Source organism: Anguilla anguilla, chromosome 3 (assembly GCF_013347855.1).
Source record: "Anguilla anguilla isolate fAngAng1 chromosome 3, fAngAng1.pri, whole genome shotgun sequence".
Classification (NCBI taxonomy): Eukaryota; Metazoa; Chordata; class Actinopteri; order Anguilliformes; family Anguillidae; genus Anguilla; species Anguilla anguilla.
Genome location: NC_049203.1, coordinates 53553084 through 53562403, shown reverse-complemented (window position 1 = coordinate 53562403; position 9320 = coordinate 53553084). Strand labels below are relative to the sequence as shown.

The following is a 9320-nucleotide window of genomic DNA, read 5'->3' as shown; positions in this document are numbered from 1 at the left end:
CACTCCTTATTTGCATGCTCGGGATGAGAGCATATTTATGCGGAAGTGTTTCATAAAGAGAGCAGCAGTGAGGCTTTGTCTGCCGTTGTGGGTTTCAAATGCATAAGGGTCTTAATATGTATGTGCATTCATAAATGACCTTAATTGGAATTGTGAGCATGTGAGGTTTTCATTGTCAAAAAGCAAGGACAAATGCGGTTGGAATTACTTGTAGCGTGGCATATGCAATTTGTAGGTGTTCTGTACTTTTTTTTTTTGCCATTTTATCTGGTATCTGAGTGGGCGGAGATAAGACACGGCCAGACAGTTCTCTGCAAAGCACTGATCATCTTTTTCACTAAGGCACGACACAGTGTGGAAATGCATGAGAGGGACAAAAAGAAATGAAAACTAAATATTTCCTACACCAAAAACCTTGACACATGAAAACGAATGGATCCGAATGTAAAAAAGAAGAAATGAAAGAGAAGGAAAGAGAAATAAGAACACAGATTAGTCATGTCACGGTCATCGTTATCAGCTGCCTCTTTTGTTGATTCTGGTGGTAGGTTACTATGACAACAGCCTCAGCTTATCTGAGGGAAGTACTAGAGTAGGTGTTCATGGTCCCAAAAGCTTCCTCTATTTAATCTAGTCTATGGTCACATTTAAGAGAAGGCAGCAACACAAGTAACTGGTTTGCACCAAAGGCAGGTTGTGCCTCTAAAACCTGTCTCACCACCTGCAGGGGTGGGGGGTAGGGGGTTTGGAGCAGACAAAGAATTATAAGGCGAAACATTTCTCAAAGAATTCCTACTGATTTTGTACTGGGAGCAAAACAGAGTTTCAAAGATTAAAATACATTTTATACCACATTTCATTAACATGAACTTGAAACAATTGTAAACAATACCATGGCATTCTTGGAGGATGAAGTTGACAACATAATTAGCAAATAAATAACACGTAGATACACATGCAAATGTGTGCTGATAGGTGATATGGGGAGGTGACATACAGTAATTATTTGTATGCTTAACCATGCTTCCATTCAAATCAAACACATGCCACAGCGCAATCAGTTCTCCTAGATTATTGAATAGGTGCACAAATTCTCATGAGCATTATTGTACACGCGTTTTTAAATTTAAAGGATGAATATTATGTTTTACAGTGAAACACGTGAAGGCACACACATGCATGCAGTGCACTCAGGACTGTCAGCTGGTGACCATGAATCATTGCGTTCATCTTCATAAAACCGGGGTCACTTTGCATTCTCATCACCGAGGCCCTCTCCTGATTGAAGTGTTACATCGCGAAATAACTCAAACGTCGCAGGTGCGAGCCGTCCGAGCGCCGTCAGTAAAGTTTAGCGCTGAGGGCACGTCAGGCTCTCCGGAAGCCAGCCATAAATCTCACGGAGGCGCTTTGCATCGTGTCACCCCTGCCACTCCGCGGAAACTGGACAATGGAGGAGGAGACGAGTGCCACCCAGCATCACCGCTGTCGCCGCTCGGACGAAGGCACGTTTAGTGTCAACACGCATCGCCGTGGACGCACGAGACGCAGGGGCCCCGTGAGCCGAACGTCACGACTGAGCGCGCACGTTGCTTCCCGTCTCGTTGGCTCTTATCTGAAGTGCACCCGGCGACAATGGAAGTAACTGATCCGTACGTAGCGGAAGTCATCGTCCGAGCACTTCACCTGTAGTGAGTACAATGCTCAGGGGAGCAGTTCCATAGACTTCAAGAGAGTGAGGGGCGCACGTCAGCTCATGAGTTAGGCATAGCTGCGAGCTGTATTTACAGTTCATCTAATTTACAGTAGGTGTTATACTGACAACTTCCAAATACAACGCATTAATCTGAATGACTGAAATTAATTCTCTGCTGGAAGTACAAGCAGTCAATGAATTTGTCAACTCTGAAAACTATTAAAACAATAATTTCTGTTCTGCAATCTTGTTAGACCACGTCATTATTTGTGCTACAGGGCCGAAACAATCTTTATAATCTTGTGTAGTTACAAATGCCTAATGAGTTATCAATAATACATTATACCTCACTTAAAAATACATTGTTGATTGTTAGTCAATATGAATAAATGTTAGCAGATGTCCAGGGTGGCTGGATTCAGTACACCATGAAGTGTTATAATATACACTGGTGGCATGGGAGCATGTCTTGAAATAATTTTCCACATTTCTTTCTTTTTAGACCTAATTTGGAATTGGCGACAGTTACTCTTCAGATATTATTGTTGTGCCTACACTTGTGCTAGTAGCACTACAGCATGATCTCTCCTGCAATGTACTCAGGTGTGAAACGATGACCACTTTACTCCCTACCATCCCCACAGTATTACAAATGATAGTGGGTATAGGTTGGGAGGGAGTACTTGTACCGAAGCAAAAGTACTGACAAGTGATTACGAATTACTGATTGTAATACAGTGTAGGAAACCACGACTGCCTTCTTAATATCATATTTAATAATATTAATTGGTAATCATGCTAAATATTCTAAGGTGCTGCTAAATTCTGAATATTTTATAAATAGAAAAGTCCCACAGTACATTGTCTACATGTTTGTCAACCCTAATGCCATGGAACTTGTAAATTAACTGCAATCTCCTCTGTGCCTATTTAATTTGATTATAGCCAACACTTCTTTTGCCCAAAGGATATGTGTCAGGCTCTGGGACCCAGCCCCTCATTTTATATGAGTAATTAAATAAAAAAGATACAATTCACAGACAAATATTGAATTTTTTCGCTTATTAAAAAAAAAAAACCAGGTGATTCAGTGGTGGCAACATTATTCACGTACTTGTGATGGTGGCATTTATTAAACCAATTACCAATGAGCCTTTTTGATCAGTTATTGGCACATAAATGCTTCTGTAATGAATTTTAAGGACTCATAAATAATGAGTCCTTAAAATTCATTATAGTCCTCTGATACATGTTTCTTTTCTTGCCCTTCTGGATTTTCACATTGCACATTGAGGCAAAAAATTCTCAGTTTCTTAAGTAACGTTTCTTAGGTGACTAACTTAATAACAAAATTCATATGTGTGGCTTTTAACTCTGAAAGCAGAGACTGTGGAGGTATTGTTGCAGTATGAGACTGAGCCATCTTAAATTTAGTACATATCTACTGTTGTCCTTTCTCACTGTTGAAACGTTGTAAAATTAAGAGACCAAAGTCTTTGAGAAAAATGAGTCTCACTGCATCCACAATGGATGGGCTCCATCATTTGAGATCTGCTCCTACAAAAACCTGAAAGGATTTGCTTTTTTGAAACCTATTACTGCATACAAACCTACCGCACATTCCTTGTCTCACACAGCTGCCAACCTGCACTTCCACAAAAATTCCTACCGTACAATAGTAGGGGAGAGTGGGGCCAAATGTAACATGGAACAACATTTAACATGGACTTTTTAGGTGGTTGCACTGAATGACATATTTCAGGGTAAATGTGCAGAATTATTGAAATTTCTAGCCAGGCAGAAGTGCAGACACCCCCCTAACAGGGTGTTTCATTCATGCTGCAAGTGACCGAAAGTACTAGAGTATGCAACTAGAGGAGAGTGGGGATGATTGGAACAGGGGTTGGTTAGCGCACAGCAATATTTTGTCCTTTGAAGGTCACAGATACAAAATATGTTACATTAAATTATTTGTTTTCTTGAACTGCAGTCATGTATCATGTTAAAACATCTGAAAAAGTACTCCCTTTTTTGTGAAGCAAACATCAATTTTTTGTGTCAAAAGTAAAAAAAAAAAAAAAGAGGTCTTTACACTAAACTTGTCATTAAACCATGTGATATCTAAATATTGGAACTGCATTTCATCCAGTTATTAGACAAAGGAATCAGCTGTATTTTGATTTAAGATTTGAAAATCTGTGATGAGTGACGTTTGCTGGTGTTAATTTCCCATCCTGATCTACAGACAATACAGTGCACAAAATAGCCAATTTCAAGGATTAATTATAAATACAAGACATTTAGCTACACAATGCAGAATCGATAGCTCAAACAATCAACAATCATCTGTATTTGTTCACAAAAAATGAGAAATTGAAAGAGAACCACTGACAGGGGTCCCCAGGGAGGTTTTTGATATGTTGAAAATACAAAAATTCAGATTCACAGCTTGTTGTCAGTAGACTATGTGTTCAACTCAGACCAGATCTTTGCAAGTATATTTAACTCAACTTTAACTTTAGGCTACGTGCATGTGACATTAACGGATACAGCTGTTTGGATTGAAAAAAAGAGACGACATTTGACAGGAACCAGAGAATAATGTACAGTCTTATATGTAGGCCATGTAATACGGGTAGCCCGGGTTTTTTGCTTCTAGAACCCAAAATTATAGTATGACTCAGTGTGTCAGAATCAGACACACGCAAATCTCAATATTTGATTTAAATACATATTCATTATCCTTTAAACATTTCTCATGGTTAGAACCCTGTAGAGCATAACGTTTTTTTTTTATCCAGAGCCGTGCTGCCATAATTTTCTGCTGAGGTTCCTACATGTCACCATGGGTGTGGGATGAAATATGAAACTGTAAATCTGTCACACTCCTGCTTTCAACCACTTATTACATAAGGGTCAACAGGTCCCCCGTTTCTTATCTTTTTTCCTGTTTCACATTTTCTGCACCTGGATGCTACATATAGCCACTTCAACTCCCATGTTCTTCCAGATCTATGGAACTCAAACATTATTCAGGGCCTGATTCATTTCCTATTCTACATCTATTTCTTTTCCATTCTACTTCTATTTGACAGCCGGAAATACTGTGGATCATGTGCATCTGTTACAGCCTACTCTTAAAATGTCTTTTGTGGCTATTAACAGATAGAGAGGACACACTTTCCTCCTTCAATTACATATTAGCCCTTATTGCATCCTTAAAAAGAGGCCATTGAGACATTATGCCTCACCATGTCGGACCATACATTCTTAGCCAATAGCAGGTGTTCAGTGTTAGGACATTATAGTCCAGAGAGAAGCATAGTCTAATCGCTTTTCATTGTTTCAAATACTTGTGTGGTATTGGCAAATTATTATTGATTGTCTTATAATACCATAAGCATTAAAGCTGGCTTTCTTCTGTTCAGTGAGCTAGGTGGAAATTCTTCAGAAACATCAGCAGCCATACCACTCTGTGTCTTACATTACATTACATTTACATTTACATTACATTCATTTGGCAGACGCTTTTATCCAAAGCGACGTACAAAAAGTGCATTTCATGGTCATAGACAACTGCTGAACACGGGTTCAGTAAGGTACAGTACTTATTTTGTACAGCTATTTCTAGCTGAGAACACAGTGAACACTGTTCTGGCCTAACCTCTGAAAATTCAACTATGCAGAAGAATAAGCTACAGTATTAGGACAAGTACAAATTACCAAGAAGTGCTGGGATGGGGCAACATGTAACAAGTGACATGAAAAAAGGGGGGGGGGGGGGGGTTTAAAGAGTGAAATATACAGCGTGGTGGTGGTTAGTCTAGGTATAGTCTGAAGAGATGAGTCTAAAGTAAGTTGCTGTTGGGTGTGTTGTTATAGGTCAGTATGGGCAGTCTTCCCTCTTTACTAAACGCAATATTTTTTATTCAGACATTGACATGAGGTTCAAACCAACACTGGGTATTGTGATCCCACTATATAGTATATGTAAGCCATTTTAATTGAATTTTTTTTCACTTGAAATCTAATTGAAAAAAAAAAAACCTTCATGTACCAAAATATATGGAAATACAGAAGATAATATAAACCATAAAGAAATAAGTATGATCATATAATATAAGTGAGCTTTGATATTTTTATAGAGAGGGATGACTAATAATCTAAAGCCCTTAGAATATAGTGTCAACATTAAATAAAATCAATGCATATTATACAAAATATAAAATTAAATTTCATATTTCTATTTGTTATCACATGATACCTGGAGATCTTGTGGCTTTAAGTGCATTTCACATATATTGTATACTGACAAAGCTCCTGTCTCCTGTGAGTTCAATTATCCAAATTAAATCATATGCATCATTATGCACAGTATGCATATATAAATGCTTACATACATTAAAATAAGGGATGTTAAGATGAATTCTTGTACAACTAATTTATTATCATTACTGGTTAAATGGAAATTGTGCTTTAATGCGTCATCTGAACCTAATTTTAAATTCCAGCATGTAAAGCAGTTTTAGATTAGACCTTCCCAAAAAGTGAGGTGTGGTGATTAAATTATTAAAATCTCAAAATGTAATACTATCAACATTTTCATTACAACTGCAATGAAGTGCATTGATTCTGAAACATTCTTTAATTATATATTTGTAGCCACATTTTCCAAAAATGATAAATTATACAGTTTCAGTTATGTTCTGTTCTTTTAAACACCATGGGGGGAAATATTATTTTTTCAAAAGAGTTTTAATGACAGTGCTATGCTGTGCTCTGTAAGAAAACTGCACAGGATCGAAACAGAATACGTAATAATGTTAATTTCAAAAGCACAATTTTAAGTAAATCTATATACAGCATGGCACAGGGTAAAATATGGGGTGAAAAAAGATGGAATGGAAGTAACAGAGACATCAATGGTCTAGGAAAAGAACTGTAATTGCAACAACAGGGCTTCTCTTTTGTATCATAGTGCATTTGTACACATTCCTGTATTTCAAGGAACTTGCACAAAACCCAACTTTCCTCTTCTGCGTGCTAAACTGTACTCTCATCCAGTGTGTGGATCCTCCAGTTTCCTCAGGTTTCAAACTGAGCATAGTTCAGGAAGAGTGACCTTTGAAGAAGGTGACTTTTTCCAGCACTGGCCACCCTGTTTGTGCATGAAATATGATGGTGATAACAGCACAGACAGGTGGTGTGATTTGCTCTTTGAAGCTGTACTCCTGGGGACAGGGGGGACAGCTGCATAGAGAAAGCCAAAGCAGACTGCATCCTTCTGGGATACCACAAAGATTGGACTCAAATGCTGTCCCGAATCACAGTTTAGGACACCTCAGTCTACCTGCATAATATCATGCTCGCAGTAGTGTACAATTTCTAGCTCTCAGAAAAGACTTGGAAAGTTGGAACATCTCAGCACATTTTTCCTGGACCTTCCGTGAACATTATTTTAAAAGGTGCTATATCTAACATTTTAACACACGCAAATCTTTTTTTTAAAAATTTTTATAAGACACAAACAGACTAGAAAGAGTAAAAGTATTGCTTTTCCACAAAAAAAAAAAATATTGCTTATGAATTTGTAAGTTCAAATAAGTTTTACTGTCTGTAAGCCATGTGTGTGATTAAAATGTAGGCTATAGTCTAGTTATAGTTAACATTTTTGCTCACATCGTCATAATGTGAACATATTCATTCTGTTGGCTCGAGGTATAAAGGTATTGCCTATTATGTAATTGTAATATAACATTTTGCTTTCTGTAGCCTAGCGATATCAATGATCTCATTAGTCAGATAAAACCTTGACAGGCTAACATCTGAACATTTGCTGTATTTTGCAAAATTACAACTTTAGAGCTACATAGTACTTGTGTGTAGTAGCTAGTTTTTTCAGTGAATAAAACATCACATGTAGCCTAACATGGAGCTCTTGGAACAGCAGTTGTGTTGTACAGAATGCAGATAAGCAGATTACGTCTGTGATTAATTACTTGAATGACTTGTCGCCTGACATTTTGGATACTACAACACTACATTCGGCGTTGTGCCAACACCATGCACAAACACACAGGTTGTGAGAGAACCTGGCAACCACTTGCGGGGACAAGTTTCCATTGAGTGCAACTAGTGAGGCGGTGTCATGCTTTGGGTTGGGATTTTGGTTCCCCCTTGAGGACACATGTCCGCCATGATGTTCTTCATAAGTAAGTGATAACCACTAGGGAATGTTGCAAGTAAGTTTGTTATACAATATGCCTGGAACATTTTTATGTAGAACAAGAAAATATTGTAAGACTGGTAAAGTTTCCCAAACATTCTGGAAACAGTTTGTGTTAGCTGAAAATACAATCTGGCATACACTTCTTGGAGATTAAACACGTGGATCACATCCTGATTCCTGAAATTGCACGTTTTCTAAAATGTGCATCGAGTGTAATTTTTTGTTTCTTTGAATGCTAATGAACTGATGATGTACGTAATGTGGCAGATGCTGAGCAGCATTCTGTACCCCCTTTGGAGAGTTCAAAGAATGCGCTCCTGGAACTTCTATACCAGATGTGGAGGCTTATCTTTAAAGAGTCTAAATAATAAAGTCCCAAATAGCCCAGTACAAATTGACTTCAATGGGCATAATTAGCCCCTTTCTATTCACATCAGAGGGAATGCAAAAGTGAATGAGTACATGTGAATCACTCTCTTGTTGATTCAAAACCTTAGGCCATCTGAGTGGTGGCAGCAGAAGCCTGAAGTGGACAGATCCCCTGGGAGGGACACAGAGTGGAATGAAATCCAGCCCCCAAGTAGGTGAACCAGAGCTCCCCAACACTGTGCAGACAAGAAGAGAAGCACAGAGGCAGTCTCTCTGATTAGCAGCCAATGAAGTCTGAGTCATCATGTACTACAGTGGCACTTCTTTGCTGTTGGCTGAATGGTCCCCCCCATTCCTACATACACATGTACACACATTTTTTGGAAGAAAACCATTGGATGCCAGCCCACACCCAACCTCCAAGAAAGAGTACCAGCCTCCCCTCAAACCACCTGCAGAAAAACAACCCCAATAGTCAGTGGAAGACCTATTCCACTGACCACCCAATATTAACACTGTGTTTCACGTATGCTGTTTAACACATTAACTTAATATGCTGAATATTCTGATTTGACCCTCACATCTATAAAATGCATATAACAGCCTAAACTTCTGAGGTCCACAACAATAGAAGGAAAATACTCATTTCCATCTTTGTAGGTAGTTTAAAGAAAAGGCAGGAAAATAAAAGCAATATTCAACTTTCAAAGTGTTCTATTTCAACAGTATTTAAAGGTAGTTCTTTGCTGTTTGGTTAAAATGGTAAAATAGTTTCTGGATGGTGTGTTGGCCATAGACAGCCTCCAAAAAACTGGTTTGGGATAATTAAAAGAAACAACAAAAAAAAAACAAACAGAAAAAACACAAACATAATATTAGTGCAAATTTGACTGCCTGTTTGAAGCTAATGCAATGTGTGATGGTCTATACCTCTGTACATGGCAGCTGCAGCAATATACAGACATTGTCAACAAATCTGGCCAACTTCAGACCATCTTTTTTTCTCACAACTTGATGCCATTCCTA

At 38.3% G+C, this 9320-nt stretch overlaps 1 protein-coding gene across 3 annotated transcripts in view; it reads right to left on the bottom strand.

Annotated features, from left to right (window-relative positions):
- Positions 1–9320, bottom strand: part of nlgn3a (neuroligin 3a) — a 208625-nt gene that overhangs the window by 108279 nt on the left and 91026 nt on the right. The window lies entirely within an intron of this gene.